This window comes from Loxodonta africana, chromosome 16 (genome assembly GCF_030014295.1).
Source record: "Loxodonta africana isolate mLoxAfr1 chromosome 16, mLoxAfr1.hap2, whole genome shotgun sequence".
Taxonomy (NCBI): domain Eukaryota; kingdom Metazoa; phylum Chordata; class Mammalia; order Proboscidea; family Elephantidae; genus Loxodonta; species Loxodonta africana.
The window spans coordinates 55,716,235-55,733,271 of record NC_087357.1 but is presented as its reverse complement, the minus strand read 5'-3'; the positions used below and the strand labels follow the sequence as shown (position 1 = coordinate 55,733,271).

The 17,037-nt window shown below is 38.2% G+C and overlaps 1 protein-coding gene across 2 annotated transcripts in view; it reads left to right on the top strand.

Moving 5' to 3' along the window:
- IPMK (inositol polyphosphate multikinase) overlaps positions 1-17,037 on the top strand; it is a 62,949-nt gene that overhangs the window by 26,594 nt on the left and 19,318 nt on the right. The window lies entirely within an intron of this gene.

Genomic DNA, 17,037 nt, shown 5'->3' with positions numbered 1-17,037 from the left:
GTCTTTGCCTTGCTTCTTAGGTATTTGGGATTCTCCTATACTTTAATTGTACAAAAAAAAGTGGGCTGAGGTTCTATTAAATCTTTTTTTTTTTTTTTTGATTGAAAGATCCTTCAGTCTCAAACATATATGTCTATGATTCAGATCAGTACATTGCTTAAATTTATTCACAAATAATTATAATTGCCCTTTTGGTCTTCATTCTCTTCATCTTTTCTTGAACACATGCTGATAAAGACACCTTTGCAAGAGAGATTTCCATTGTAAGATCTTTTTTTTTTTTTTTGGTTTAAGTGGCACTTTTCAGGAATGTTACATATGAGAAAATGGAAACAAGAATATATCTATCCAGATTCCAATTATTATTTCTCAGTAAAGTGACACTGAAAGCTTAGCAAAGGCTGCTGATGATATTAGATTAGAAATCTAGATAATTAAAAAGGTTAAAAAGCTTGTTTGAAAGGGGTAGAATAACTGAGCAAACAGCATCATTACTTTGAAAAACAGCATCATTACATAAAGAAAGAATTCGCATAAGAGAGGAAGTACTTTAATTAAAAATAATTTTGTAGCTTAGAATTAATTAGCACATGATTTAAAAATCAAAGCAAGGATTTACTAGTGATCAGCAACCTTTTTGGCTTTTGTTTTGCATTGAATTGTATCCCCCCAAATATATATTGAATTCCTGACCCCTGTACCTGTGGATGTGATTCCGTTTAGAAATAGGGTTTTTCTTTTGTTGTGTTCAAGAAGTCATACCAGTGTAGGGTGGATCCTAAACCTAATCACTTTTGAGTTATAAAAAGACCAAATTAGACACAGAGACACACATGCAGGTGGTAACACAGTCACCATGTTAGGATCATCTATAAGTCAAGGAATGCCCAGGGCTTTCGATGAGTAAAGAATTGACCAGGCTGAGATCCTGACTTGGATTTTTGGTGTCCAGACCTGTGAGAAAATAAATTTCTGTTTCTTAAAGCCACTCACTTGTGGTGCTTAGATTACAGCAGCACTGAGTAACAGAAACAGAATTTGGTACTCAGAGTGGAGTTGTTGCTCTTAAAAAAAAATGCCTAAAATGTGGAAGTGGTTTTGGAATTGGGTCATGGGTAGAGGCTGGAAGGATTTTGATGTGCTTGATAGTAAGGGCCTGGATTGCCTTGAAGAGACTGTTAATAGAATTATGGACGTTTCTGATATGGTCAGTTATGATCTGTGCTCAGAATTGAGAGCTGTGGGAAAAGCTTCTATCATCATGAACAGACTGTTGCTAGAAATGTGGACATTGACTTTGAAGCTTTCAAAGGAGATGAACATGTTATTATATACTGGAGGAAAGGTGATCCTTTTTATAAAGTGCAAAGAACTTGTCTGAATTCAAATATTTTATGGAAGGTAGAGCTTGTAAATAATAAACTTGAATATTTAAGGATATTTCTAAGCAAAATCTTGAAGATGTGATATGGTTCTCCTTGCCACTTCTAGTAAAATGCAGAAGAAAGAGATTGGTTTAGGAATGAATTATGCAAAAAAAAAAAAAAAAAACCCAGAATTTAAAGATTTGTAAAATTCTTTTGTAAAAATTAAGAAAGCGTGTCATTGAAAGAACACCCAGGCAAAAATACATAAACCGCTAAAGAGATTAACCCTGTGACTGATGGATCTAATCAACCACTGCAGCAGAAATCTTCTTGGCCTAGATTATAATGGACAGAGGATGAAATGAAGGAAAAACTGTCTTCCTCCTGGAATTTTACAGGCAGGCAATGGATCAGTGGAGCTACTTGGTTGCAGACATCTGTTGTCCTTCAAGGAAAGGAAGGCCCTATCCTGGGAGCAGTTTAGAGACCAGTAGAACTTTTAGAAGGAGTATGAGAGGCAGGGCTGCTGCGTCCTCAATTTTAAAGGGTAGTGTTACCACCCCCTAGGTTTCAAAGGGTGAGGCTACCTTCTGGGTTTCAAAGAGTAGGGTTACTATCACCACCATTCTGGAGGGAGGGACTGCTGTTTAGGTGGGCCAGGAGAAGGGCTGCTGCCCAAAGTTGAGTGGATGGGTTACTCTGCTGGTGGGCCAGGAAAATGGGGCCACCCAGGGCCAAACATATGGGGTCACTGTCCTAACAGGTCTGGAAGGTGGGTGACGGTCATGGCTGAGGAACTTCGGCCCATAACCCGGAGAGTGTGGCCAGTGCCCAGAGGGCAAAGGGCGGGGCCATTGTCCAGATGTATCTAGAAAACAAGAGATTACTTTCAAGCCTTGAGAGCTAATAATATTTGCCCTGCCGGGTTTTGGACTTTTTGGTACCTGTCGCCCTCCTTCCCTCCAGTCTGTCCCATTTGTAATGAGAATATTTGCCTTGTGCATGTTCTGCAGTTGTACTTTGGAAGCAGATAACTTGTAGTCTAGGTTTCACAGGCCCACAGATGGAGAGGAGTTTTGTCCCAGAATGGAACACACCTAGAGTTCACCCATACTTGATTTAGATGACTCAGAGGATGAGATTTTGGTCTTAGTATTGATGCCTATGTGCACAATATGATATGCGTATCACCTGCAGTAGTGCAGATAACACAACATTGTTTGCTGAAAGTGAAGAAGATTTGAAGCAAATACTGATAAAGATCAAAGACTGCAGCCTTCAGTATGGATTACACCTCAACATAAAACAAAAGTCCTCACAACTAGACCAGTAAGCAACATCATGATAAACGGAGAAATGACTGAAGTCAAGGATTTCATTTCACGTGAATCTACAATCAATGCTCATGGAAGCAGCTGTCAAGAAATTAAACAACATATTGCATTGGTCATATCTGCTGTAAAAGATCTCTTTAAAGTGTTAAAAAGCAAAGATGTCACTTTGAGGGACTAAAGTATGCCTGGCCTGAACCATGGTATTTTCAGTCACCTCATGAAACCCTGGTGGCGTAGTGGTTAAGTGCTGCAGCTGCTAACCCAAGGGTCGGCAGTTCAGATCTGCCAGGCGCTCCTTGGAAACTCTGTGGGGCAGTTCTACTCTGTCCTATAGGGTCGCTATGAGTGGGAATCGACTGGATGGCACTGGGTTTTTTTGGTTTGTCACGTGCATATGAAAGCTGGACAATGAATAAGGAAGACCAAAGAAGAAGTGGTGCCTTTGAATTACGGTATTGGTGAAGAATATTGACTATACCATAGATTTCCAGAAGAACGAACAAATCTGTCTTGGGAGAAGTACAGCCAGAATGCTCCTTAAAAAAAAAAAAAGGGAAAATGGTGAGACTACATCTCACATACTTTGGAGGGACTAGTCCCTGGAGAAGGACATCATGCTTGGTAAAGTGGAGGGTCACTGAAAAAGAGGAAGGCCCTCAACAAGATGGGTTGACACAGTGGCTACAATGGTCTCAAACATAGCAACGGTTATGAGCATGGTGCAGAACTGGGCAGTGTTTTTGTTGTGTTGTACATAGGGTTGCTATAAGTTGGAACCAGCTCAATGGGAACAGGTTTTTGTGGAGTCCCTGGGTAGTGCAAATAGCTAAGTACTTGGCTGCTAACCAAAAGGTTAGAGGTTCAAATCCACCCAGAGGCCCCTTGGAAGAAAGGCCTGGTGATCTACTTCCAAAAAAACCACCAGCTCTTGAAAACCGTATGGAATGCAGTTCTACTTTAATACACATGGGGTTGCCATGAGCTGGAATCAACTTGATGACAACAGGTTTGGTTTTTAGTTATATATTTTTTAAAGCCTGGAATGTTATGCATTGTATTGGGTCCCCCTAGAATATGTGTTGAATTCCTGGCCCTTTATCTGTGGATATGATCCTGTTCAGAAATAGTTCTTTTGTTATGTTAATGAGGCCATGCCAGCATAGGGTGGGTCCTAAACCTAATCACTTCCGAGTTCTAAAAAGACCAGAATAGACACAGAGATACACACGTGTGGGAAGACAGATGCCATGTGAGGATATTGTCTGTAAGCAAAGGGACTAAGGAATGCTCAGGGCTACAATGGTGAAAGAATCAACATGGGAGTCTGACTTGGACTTTCAGCCTCCAGAGCTGTGAGAACATAAACTTCTTCTTTAAAGCCACCAATTTGGGGTGTTTGTGTTACAGCAGCACTGGGTAACTAAGACAGTCTTCTACACTAAATATTCTGAGAGTCATCTACGCTAGTGTATCTATGTTAGTTACTTATAAATGTTGTGAATTTGGGCAACTCATTAATCTCTTTGAGCCTTGACTTTTTCTCCTATAAATTGGAAATAATGCACGTAGAGTTGTTTTGGAGATAAAATAATTTATGTGAGAATACTTCGTAAACTACTAATTTAAATATAACTTGAGATAATGGTGCTGCTGAGATGAGAAGAGGCAGGAAAGTGAACAAAGAGAGGAGAAAATGTAAATAGAAGGGGAATAAAAGGACAGGGTCTAAAAAATACACCTGATATAGATGAGTCCAGTAATACCAACAGTTTTCTCAGGGGATTTCCTATTATATTAACTCTGGAAGAAATTGGACAAAACTGTTGTACCATGCAGTGTTTAGCTTTGATTTTGCTAGGAACTTTATGGAATCATCTTTCTGTTTTCATCCTTTTGATTGTAAATGAAAAAAATATAAGATGGGAAGCATTTATATATGTGTAGCCAAACAGATGGCTTCTTAAATTTTAGTAAAATACTGTGGTTTGTATTACTGGGCTTTATGTGGTGTTAGATTAATGACAATTTATATTCTGGCTTTTTTGTTTTATTTTTGCATCTCTTCTTCTGTGTTAGGTAGAGTTTTATAAAGCCTACATAACCAAAAGGTCAGCAGTTTGAATCCATGCTACTTGGGAACCCTATGGGGCAGTTCTACTCTGTCCTATAGCTCAGCTCAACGGCAACGGGTTTTATTATATTTTTTATAATCCAAAGTAGTAAAATGCTGAAATTACTGCCAACTTGTTTAGCTACCCAATAGATTTTCTCCTTCCTATACAGCTTTATTGAGGTATAATTTACGTACCATAAAATATATCCGTTAAAGGTGTGTAATTCACTGATTTTTAAGTATATTCACAGGGTTGGTTATATGATCATCACCACTATCTAATTTTAGAACACAACCAATGGGATTTTTTTTTTTAAAGTTATAACATTTGTTGGCAATAATCTTTGAACATTTGAGGCTAGTTATGTATAAATCTTATTGTAACTGTGCATAAAGACATAGTTGCCTAATACATTTACGATCAAATGCTTTTACATATTGATAGTGAGTTATTTGGGGATACAGAAAAATAGAACATCAAGTAGATTTAAGCAAATCAGGTAGGTTCTTAAATTGATCTCCAGTCTGATGAATAGGGAGGTATCTGGATCTAGCTACTAGTGAAGCTTCATGAAGCATGGACTGAAACCGTGTGGCATATGTATCTTCCCAGCCTCTCCATTTACCCTAGATTTGGAGGCCCAGGGTTTCTACGTATAATTCCTTCACTTTTAGCTTCTGTTGATCACAGAAATGGCTGGCAGTTGATGTCGAACCGGGCTTTTTCTGCTTTTCACTTGGCTTCGTAGTTGGGAAATGGTTCTGGCCTTTACCCCTTTTTAGGAAGTTCAGAAATGAAGATGGTAACTAATACGTAGTAGACCTTCTAGATACAACGAGGAAGGACTTAATAAAACTTGGAACCCACGTTTTTGTATTTTATACAACCAACTGTTCGGGATCTAAATAAGTCTTTCTAGTGGCCGTGTGGGTCAAAGTAGAGCTGTACCATAGGGTTTCCAAGGAGTGGCTGGTGGATTCGAACTGCTGCCCTTTTGGTTAGCAGTCTGAATTTTTAACCACTGTACCACCAGGACTCCATTGAACACCTACTATGTGCCAAACACTGGGCTGGGGACTTTTGGATATTTTATCTAATGAAAAAATTATTTATCCCTCTCTCCAATTTTTTGTTGAGTTTATTGAGTGCTTATTAGGTACTGGCCTCTGTGTACAGGAGTGAGCAAAAGCAGACATGGTAGTATATCTCATCCAAACACTGTTTGTATATAAAATTGATAAATGCTATGGTCTTGAAAGGTTAGGAGAAGACCTAGTACTGTTATTAGAGTTGGTGACTAGGGCTGACATATAAGCATCAAAAACAGGGTGAGATTAGCAAGACTGTATATAAGAACAAAGTATATGCATGGTAGCAGAGGTGTGGAGAAATGAGACAATCACAGCAATTGGAATGAGGGGGTGTTGTCATCTACAGATGGAAAAAGATAATGGAATAACCATCAAATATACAAGAGAAGAAGTGAGGAATCAGAGATGAATTGTGGCTTCCTATTGGGGTCCTGGGAAAATGTCAGTCATCACTGGGATAGCCAATGTGTTGTAATGTCCTCAGCACAGTGTCACCCTACACTGGGCTCAGGCTTCCACATAGCACAGGTCAACCAGCTCTGACCCTCCCCTCCCCATTGTAAAAATGGGATAAAAATACAGTGAAGATTTGGAAATGGATAGGTATGGTTGTTGCACATCATGATGAATGTGGTTAATGTCATTGAATTGTACATGTAAAATGTTTTGTTACATATATTTCACTGCAGTAAAAATTAAAAAAAAAAAATTTCAGTGAGGACAGAGGGGGAGAAAAAACAATGACATTCCCTTGGCAATTCTTAAAATGCTTCACTGAAGAGGTGACAGTTGAGCTACATTTTGAATTGTAAGTAAGGCTTTTTGTTTTTTTGAGAGGCAGATTCCACTTTATTTTATTTATAGTTTTTATTGTGCTTTAAATGAAAGTTTACAAATCAAGTCAGTCTCTCACACAAAAACCCATATACACCTTGCTACACACTCCCAATTACTCTCCTCCAATGAGACAGCCCCCTCTCTCCCTCCACTTTCTCTTTTCATACCCATTATAAGTAAGGTTTTGATAAGCAGAGAATAAGGGAAATGAATATGGAATATCCATTAGAGGGAATAAAAAAAAAATGAAATGTTGCATGGAGAAGCACTTGGTGGTTATTTTCATGATCTTCACCTCAAAAAACTAAGGAACTATAGAAATCCTGTATTCACTATACACACATAAATAGGTAAATAATAGATTATTGACTGCAGCCTCTTAAACTTGACTATATTTCTAGCCAGTGTGATCTCTTATAATAAACTTCACATATTTACAAAAAAAAAGATGCCCTTTTATTCAGTCTACAGATATCAGCACCAAGCTTTATAGAATCTCTCTCATAGATCTGAGGTTCACAAATGCCAGTTCTGTGACAGACTGGCTTCATTAAAAATCAGTTGTCTTAATAGAACTTTATTATGCCATCTATCTTAATGATTTATACACTCACACGTGCATGCATGTGCATGTGTGTGTGTGTGTGTATATATATAAATCAGCTCTCCATTTTTTCAAGTATTCGGAATTCTGTCTTTATTTGCAAGCAACTTCGTATTAAATAATCATATCATAATTATTTTCCGAGATATTTTTCGAGCATATTACCAGTTGGCGTCAAGCCAACCCTGACTTAGGGCAGCCCCATGTGTGTTAGAGTAGTACTGTGCTCCATAGGGTTTTCAATGGCTGATCTCCTGGAAGTAGGTCGCCAGGTCTTTATGCTGAGGTGCCTCTGGGTAGACTTGAAACTCCACGTTTTTGGTTAGCAGCTGAGTGTGTTAAGCCTTTGTACAACCTAGGGACTCCCCCAGGATACTAACAAAGTCTGATTTATTTTTTCGACATTAGTTAGGGTGAGCCTAAACTATTCTAGATAGAACGTATTTATCTTATTAATTACTTACAGTGAGGATAGAGTGAAGCCACAGTCTTATTAGTCATCTAAATATCTAATTTACAGGCACAGTTTTATTCTTAGCCCATCATATTTTTTCACAGGTTTCAGAACATATTTTCTCTTTATCATCATTATCATCTATTTACCATTAATGAAGTACCAACAAAACAAAACAGCTCTCATATTAATTGCAGTGATGTTTACTATCTATAACCTAATCTGTAACCTTTTTTTAGATTAAAAAAAACAAATAGGGGAAGCAAGCTGAGAGTATGGATAAGGGAAGGAGTATGAAATAGTAGTCTCAGAGGTTGGAAAAGGTGAATTTGTTGTTGTTGGTGCCATCAAGTCAGTTCCAACTTAAAGCAATCTCATGTACAACAGAATGTAACACTGCCCAGTCCTGCATCATCTGCACAATTGTTGCTATGTTTGAGCCCATTGTTGCAACCACTGTGTCAGTCCATCTTGTTGAAGGTCTTCCTCTTTTTGGATGACCCTCTATTTTAGCATAATATCCTTCCCCAGCAATTGAGCCCTCCTGATAATATGTCCAAAGTATGTGAGATGTATTCTCGCCATCCTTGCTTTTAAGGAGCATTCTGGCTGTGCTTCTTGTGCTTTTTCCAAGACAGACTTGTTCATTCTTTTGGCAGTCCATGGTATATTCAGTATTCTTAACCAGCACCGTAATTCAAAGGTGTCGATTCTTCTTCGGTCTTCCTTATTCATCGTCCAGCTTTCACATGAATATAAGGTGATTGAAAATATCTTGGCTTGGGTGAGGCGCACCGAAGTCCTCAAGGTGACATCTTTGCTTTTCAATATTTTAAAGAGGTCTTTTGCAGAAGATTTGCCCAATGCAATGCGTCTTTTGTTTTCTCGACTGCTGCTTCCGTGGGTGTTGATTGTGGATCCAAGTAAAATGAAATCCTTGACAACCTCAGTCTTTTCTCCGTTTAGCATGGTGTTGCTTATTGGTCCAGTTGTGAGGATTTTTGTTTTCTTTATGTTGAGGTGCAATCCATACTGAAGGCTGTGGTCTTTGATCTTCATCAGTAAGTGCTTTAAGTCCTCTTCACTTTCAGCAAGCAAGGTTGTGTCATCCACAGAACGCAGATTGTTAATGAGTCTTCCTCCAATCCTGATGCCCTGTTCTTCTTCATATAGCTTCTTGGATTATTGACTCAGCATACAGATTGAATAGGTACAGTGAAAGGATAGACTTGGGAAGATAGGTATGATGAATAGTCTTGGGAAGTATTGTATGATAGTTCAGAAGCTCTGAAGGACTACTTGAGGTTAGTGATAATGGTTGAATGTGTTTGGCAGCCTTGCCACATACAACAGAAAGTTATTTTAACTCTAAATAAAATCAGTATATAGTAAATAGATGTTCTTGTTAATATTTAACTGCAGGCTAATACTCGATATTAAGGAGCCCTGGTGGCACAGTGGTTAAAGCACTCAGCTGCTAACCAAAAGGTTGGCGTTTCAAACCCACCAGCCCTTTCGCGGGAGAGAGATGTGGCAGTCTGCTTCCATAAATATTACAGCCCTGGAAACCCTATAGGGCAGTTCTACTCTGTTTTGTAGGGTTGCTATCAGTTGGAATCACTTGATGGCAGTGGGTGTGGTTTTTTTTAATACTTGATATTAGTCTGAGGGCTGAAGAGTATTCAGTATCAAATGCCTAATTGAGTTATGATTCAATCTTTTTATATTGTGGTTATTAAATTATACTTGTAGCTGAAAGAATGAGAGTAGTCTCTGGAGAATTATCTTGTTTATACTGACTGCTGAAAATCAACCTGGACTCATTGGTGACTTTACTTGTTTAGCATTGTTATGGATCCTCCAAAATGTGTGTCAACTTGGCTAGGCCCTGATTCCCAGTGTTGTGTAGTTATCTTCTATTTTATCATCTGATGTAATTTTCCTGTGTGTTATAAATCCTAACCTATATGATGTTAATGGGGCAGAATTAGAGGCAGTTATATCAATGTTTTTTTTTTTTTTATATCAATGAGGCAGGACAGAATCTACAGGATTAGGTTGTATCTTAAATCAGTGTCTTGAGATACAGATGAGAGAAGCGAGCAGAGAGAGATGGGACCTCATTATGACCAAGAAAGAAGAGCCAGGAGTGGAGTGTGTTGAAAGGAGGAAAGGACCTTCACCCAGAGCCGACAGAGAGAGAAAGCCTTTCCCTAGAGCTGGCGCCCTGACTTTGGACTTCTAGCCACCTAAGCTGTGAGAGAATGAATTTCTGTTTCTTAAAGCCGTCTACTTGTGGTATTTCTGTTACAGCAGCATTAGATAACTAAGCCAAGCATATTTTAGTATTTATCAGTGGCATATGTGTTTAACATTTTTGTATACTTATAGGTAAAATTAAGTTAAATACACAATGAGTACCAAATGTGTACCTGGTAGTATTATACTAAATGTTATGCTTTCTGTACTCTAAAAAGGAAGCAACATGAAGGCAGGAATTTGTTGTTGTTGTGCTTTAAGTGAAAGTTTACAGCTCAAGTTAGTTTCTCATATAGAAATTTATGTACACATTGTTATGTGACCCTAGCTGTTCTCCCTATAATGTGACAGCACACTCCTCCTTTCCACCCTGATTTCCGGTGTCCATTCAGCCAGTTCTGCCCCTTTCTGCTTTCTCATCTTGCCTCTGGACAGAAGCTGCCCATTTAGTCTCATATATCTACTTGAACTAAAAAGCACACTGTTCATGAATATCATTTTATGTCTTATAGTCCAGTCTAATCTTTGTCTGAAGAGTTGGCTTCAGGAATGGTTTTAGTTCTGGGTTAATAGGGAGTCCAGGGGCCATGTCTTCCAGGATTCTTCCAGTCTCTGTCAGACCATTAAGTCTGGTCTTTTTACTAGAATTTGAGTTCTGCACCCCATTTTTCTCCTGAGAGACAGGAATTTTTACCTGTTTTGTTCACCTGTATATCCCAGAACAGTGCCTTGCACAGTTAAATATGTACTGAATGTATGATATTTTCTTTTGGAGGGGGTGAGGGGAAAGTTGTAACCTCCATTACTAAGCACTTTACAGTGTATTCTCTCTCATTGTCTTCGTGGTATCCCTGAGGTACAGTCTGTAATTATCTCCATCTTACATATAATAAAACTGTGAGGTTTAGAGAAGTGCTCAAGGGCATAGGCTAGCAAATTATAGAGCTGAGATGTGAACTTATTTCTCTGCTTTCAAAACCATTGCTTTAAATCCAGTTGTTTTGCTTAAGACTCTTACGGGTACAAGTTATAGAAATAAACTTGATTAAACAGAAAGGAAGAGTTTATGATAAGGATTTAGGAGTATCTTATGAAAAAAAAAAAAACAATTTTTTTTTTTTTATGAAGCACTGGTCAGCTGTACCTAAGATGGCTTCAGGACCAGAAACTGAAAACCTGTCAGAACACAGGGAGATCTTTTTCTGCATGTCTGCTTCATTTTCTTAACCCTTGTCTTAGTTATCTCGTGTTGCTATAACAGAAATACCACAAGTGGATGGCTTTAACAAACACTAATCTATTTTCTCACAGTGTAGGAGGCCAGAAGTCTGAATTCAGAGTACCAGCTCAAAGAGAAGGCTTTCCGTCTCTGTCAGAAAGTACTTGTGTCTTTAGGTTCTGCTTCCTGGTTCCTTGGAGATCTCCATGTGTCTTCGCATCTATTTTACCCCTATCTCTCTTTCTGCTTTCCTGTTTAATCTCTTTTTATACCTCAAGAGATCCCCCCTCCCCCGCACAAACCTGCCTCATTAACATAATAAAGACAGCCCATTCCCAAATGGGATTATAACCACAGGTAAAGAGGTTAGGATTTATAACACATATTTTCGAGGTAAGTCAATCCATAACAATCCCTTCGTTTCTCTCCTGTGCCTTCTTCCCGCCTCACATACCCAGCCCCACCAAATGGATACATGTTATAGCGCCAGTCACAGAGAATAAAAGGTTATCTCTGAGACCCAACTCAAAATTATCAAGACCGGCCAAACTTAGATCAGTTATCCATCCCTGATCCAGTGACCATGACCAAGGGGCTAGACTCCCGAAGTATCACTGTGGCTGCAAAGGGACCACCTCGGTGAATCTGAGAATAGTTCTTGAGCTGGGTAGATGCCGTAAAGACACGATGACATTCTATCCATACAGGTGTTTTGAAACTTTTTTGTCTATGGCATGTAACAAGATACATTTTACATTGCAACTCTCTGTATATAAAACAGACCAAACCACACAATACTTAGTCTTACTATATGTGAGAAGGGACAGTTTAGTAGGTTGAATTTACCATCTAGTAATGAGTTGTAACCTATGAGTTGAGAGTATTGCTCCACTCTACACCCGCAGGGGCCTAGTTGAAATGGTGTTATTATTATCTCGTCTGTGGCATCTGTGGCACTGCTTTGTAAATGACGATGCCCTGTAGTGAAATGCCTATGATCATTTACGTTACTAAATCTCACGATTGACCTACTTTGAATTCAGCTCTATGTTTGAGAAAGAATTTCCTAAAATAGCATTTTCAGAGTGAATGTAGTATACCTACTCCTCACTTATTCACTCCTTACCCAACTTTTCGCATTTACGACAATAGTAAAAAATCTGTCCGACTATTTTGTGCATTAATGACGTACTTCTGGCAGTAATAAACACCAAGGTGTGAGGCAAAAGTAATGTTGGCTGTGATGGTTAAGTTTAGGTGTCAACTTCGCTGGGCCACAATTCTCAGTGGTTTGACAGTAATGTAATGATGTAATTTGGTAGTTATGTAATGATGTCATTCTCCATTTTGTGATCTAATGTGGTCATCCTCCATTTTCACCTAACGACCTGGTCTTTAGGACCTAACTGTTTCGATATGTGAAGAGTGGGTGTATTCAGACATTTCTAGTGAAAAAAAATCAGTAAAGATCTCAGTGCTCACATTATGCCCCATTTTCCAAGTTACCTCATTCAAAAGCATTTGTTGTAAGCTCCTGGACACACAACATCATATTCTTTCTTAAGAATTCTGCATATCTAAAGCAAAGTTTGTTTATTTTTATAACTTGGGGGAAAAAATCAAGGTCAGAGAACTAAAAGAAGACTCCAAACCAACCTTTAGTAGGCCTTAATGTAAAGTTTTATTTCTGAAGGCTAATAATCAATCTAGTAGTCACTTGCAAATTTGAAGCATGTAAAATATATCAAGAACCTGAAAGTAAGATAAAGGAAAAACACAATTAGCCAGTTGAAATAAACATCAAATAAAATCCATGATAAACCAGCCTATTTACTGAGGAATGACATTCATGAAGGAATGACTGAATTTATTGTTGTGTGAGGAAGGTCAAGTCCAAAGTCCCACTGGGTAGTGGGAATGGGAAGGGCAAACATTCATCTATTCAGCAAACATTTATTGTATTACTACTATAGAGAGTTTATATTTCTGTTTATCCTTCCCAAGAGGAGAAGGAGGAAGTAGGGATTTTATATTCAGACTCACCAAGTCTCTCTTCTAGCTTTTGCCATCTCTAACCACAAGGACAGTTCCTTGTTTATTTTTATTTACTGCCAAATTGACAAGTAGAAAATAATAATCCTATGCTGAAAAGTAGATACAGGATAGTTTGCTGGGGTCGCTCACCATCTTTATACTCCCATATATGTAGGCTCATTTCAGTTAGACCTTTTGGGTTCTCTTGAGTTATGGAGATCAAGGGTGATAAAATTGTGAATGCCAAGGATCTACTGCATTAGGAGCTGGTTAGTTGTTTCTGACATTTGAAGTAGAAGTCTTGTTAATGAAATTCTTACACGGCTGTTTTCTTCGTTTTTGCTGAAGCTGGTTGGAAGTGGGTGGAGAGAATCTAAAGGGGACTGTCCCATTTTTCTTCCTTCCCATCTTATCTCATCCTGTGGTTACGCAGGCACAGAAGCTTGGGTAGGTTCCAGCTCCTTCATCAGGATATTCCTACTTGTCCCATTACTTTACCCTGCTAGCAGCTTCATGTCTGTGTCCAGATGTTTTTGTTTTCTCTTATTCTGTTGAAGATGTCTACCGTGGGTGCCTTTCTTTAGAATGTGAAGGGCTTCTTCAGCTCTTGTTTTATGCCAGTGATGCTGTCTTTGGCTGCAGTTGCCCTTTTTGGTCATATTTGAGCTTAATCCCCCTTAGTTCTATACAGTAATACCCTTTCTTCCATCTTCCTTTTACTGAGGGTTAAAATTTGTATTTTACCTTTATCTCTTATCCTTTGAAGGACAAGTTTTATACCTCTTATTTAAGGGGCTCAACATTTTCTTCCAAGACAGATTTGTTCGTTCTTCTGGTAGTCCATGGTATGTTCAGTATTCTTCGCCGACACCGTTCACATGCATGATTTCTTCTCTGGTCTTTCTTATTCATGGCAAGGATAGTGAGACTTCGTCTCATGTACCTTGAACATGTTATCAGGAGGGACCAGTTCCTGGAGAAGGACATCCTGCTTTGTACAGTAGAGGGTCAGCGAAAAAGAGGAAGACCCTCAACGAGATGAATTGACACAGTGGCATCAACTATGGGCTCAAACATAGTTGATGATTGTGAGGATGATGCAGGACCAGGCAATGTTTCATTCTGTTGTACATAGGGTCGCTATGAGTTGGAACCGACTCGATGGCACCTAACAACAACATTTTCTCAACCCCTAATGGAGTTGTTCTCACTTTTGGTTTGGCACAGTCTTCTTTGTTGTAATTTAATAACTATGCTAGTCTTGCTGAGATAGGGAAAATGAAAGGGTAAGTAAGGACTCTCTTTCCTCTGGTACCTTTTTATTTAACTCAGAAAATACACGTCTTCAATGACCTTATTTGTTACATTCATAGAAAACAGAATATAACTTCCACTGTCTTTGAGGTAAAGTTTTGAGGAGAAATGCATCGTATTACATTCAATAACTAAAAAATGAATCCCAGTCTAATTCAGAACTTTGTTGAAGAAGTTTCTTTCACCTAGGAAAGGGGTAAAGAATTTCTTTCCTTAGTTCTTCATTCCCTCAGTGTACCTGGACCTTTACTTTCAAGCTAAAACTGTAAGTAGTTCAGCTACAGTGTATGATAGCTGAGACTTTCATACTTGAATCTACATTTATGTCAGTTTTTTGTGGGGAGATGTATCCAGGAATCCAAAGTCATTTTGGGGAATCCGTATGCTCTAAAAAGCAAGGTATTTTTCTTTTGCAGCTAGTAAGACTAGAATGTATATTTGGCATTGCCATCATTTGCATTTATTTATCTTTTAAAAAAAATTTATTGTGGAAAACAATTATATAACAGAAAATTTGCCATTTTAACCATTTTTAAGAGTACAGAATTCAGTGGCATTAATTACAGTCACAGTGTTGTGCAACCTTCGCCACTATTTCCAGACAGAAACTTTGTACCTGTGGATCGGTAACTCCCAGTTTCCCCTTCTCCCAACTCGCAGCAACCTCAAATCTTCTTCTGTCTCTATGAATTTGCCTGTTGTAGATATTTCATATACATTGACTCATACAATATTTGTTCATTTGTGTCTGGCATATTTCACTTAGTATAATACTTTCAAGGTTCATTCATGTTGTAGCATACATCAGTGCTTCATTCCTTTTTATGGGTGGATAACATTTGGTTGTATGTATATACCACATTTTTCCATCCATTTATCTGTTGATGGGCCTAGGACACAATTTCTACATCTGGCAATTGTGAATAATGCTGCGATGTACATTGGCATACAAGTATCTGAGTCTCTGCTTTCAGTTCTTTTGAGTATATACCTAGGAATGGAATTGCTGGGTCATATAGTATCCTATGTTTAACCCTGAGGAGCAGCCAAACTGTTTTCCACAGCAGCTGCACCATTTTATATTCCCACCAGCAATGTATAAGGATTCCAATTTCTCTACATCTTCATCAATACTTGTTATTTTCCATTTTTCTGATAATAGCCATCCTAGTGAATGCGAAGTTAGATAATAGCCTCTGATGCCAAAAGTTTTTAATTTGGTGAAGTCTAGTACATCTGTTTTTTCTTTTGTTGTTTGTGCTTGTTGTGTTGTATCTAATAGTCCACTACCAAATCCAAGGTCCTGAAGATTTACTGTTTTCTACTAAGAGTTTTATGGGTTTAGCTTGTATAATTAGGTCATTGATCCTTTTTTAGTTAATTATTGTGTATGATTTGATATAGGGGTCTAACTTCACTCTTTTGCATATATAATTTATCTTTCTTAACCTATACTTCTGTTGTATTCTCTGTGGGAAAGATTTAGTCTTGTTAGTAATTTTATTTATTTTTAAATTTTATTTTGTTGTTCTTGAGAATATACACAGCAAAACACACACCAATTCAACAGTGCCTACATGTACAATTCAGTGACTTTGATTATGTTCTTTGAGTTGTGCATCCATTCTCACTCTGCTTTTCTGTGTTGCTCCTCCATTAACATAAACTCACTGCCCCCTAAGGTTCCTATCTAATCTTTGGAGTTGCTGTTGTCAATTCAATCCCATATAGATAGTCCCTAAAAGAGCATAATGCTCAAGGCAGACCTTTTTTTTACTAGTTAAGCTAAACCGTTGTGTGGTTTTAAGACTTCAAGAGAAAGGCTGCAGGGGCTATTTTTGGTTTAAGGTTTAAATGTTATCTCAGGGCAATAGTTTCAGGGGTTCACCCAGCCTCCATGGCTTTAGAAAGTCTGGAGTTCATGAGAATTGAAATTCTCTTCTGCATTTCCAATCGCCCCCAACTTTGATCAGTATTCTTCTATAGAATCCTTGATCAAAATGTTCAGTAACGGTAGTTGGCACTGTCCAGTTTCTTCTGGTCTGATGGCAAAGGTGGCAGTTGTTCGCGGAGGTAATTATCTATACATTCCATATCCTTCTCCTATTCCTGACTCTCTTTCTTCCTCTGTTGATCCAGGCAGATAGAGACCAATTGTTGTATCCTGTTAGTAATTTTAAATGAAGAATAAACTTTTAAGAAAGATAGTAAAATACTTTATTAAGAAATCTGCTGAAGTATGGATGACAAAATTGTATTCAAAAGGGGAATGTATTCTGGAGTAGTTTTTGAAATAAACTCTCTTTTTAATGTCCTTGGTAACTCTATATGTGTTTCATACTTTTTGTTTATGATCGAATGTCACTTAATCCACTTTCTGCCAGAGTTTCTCTGTGATATTTATACCCAT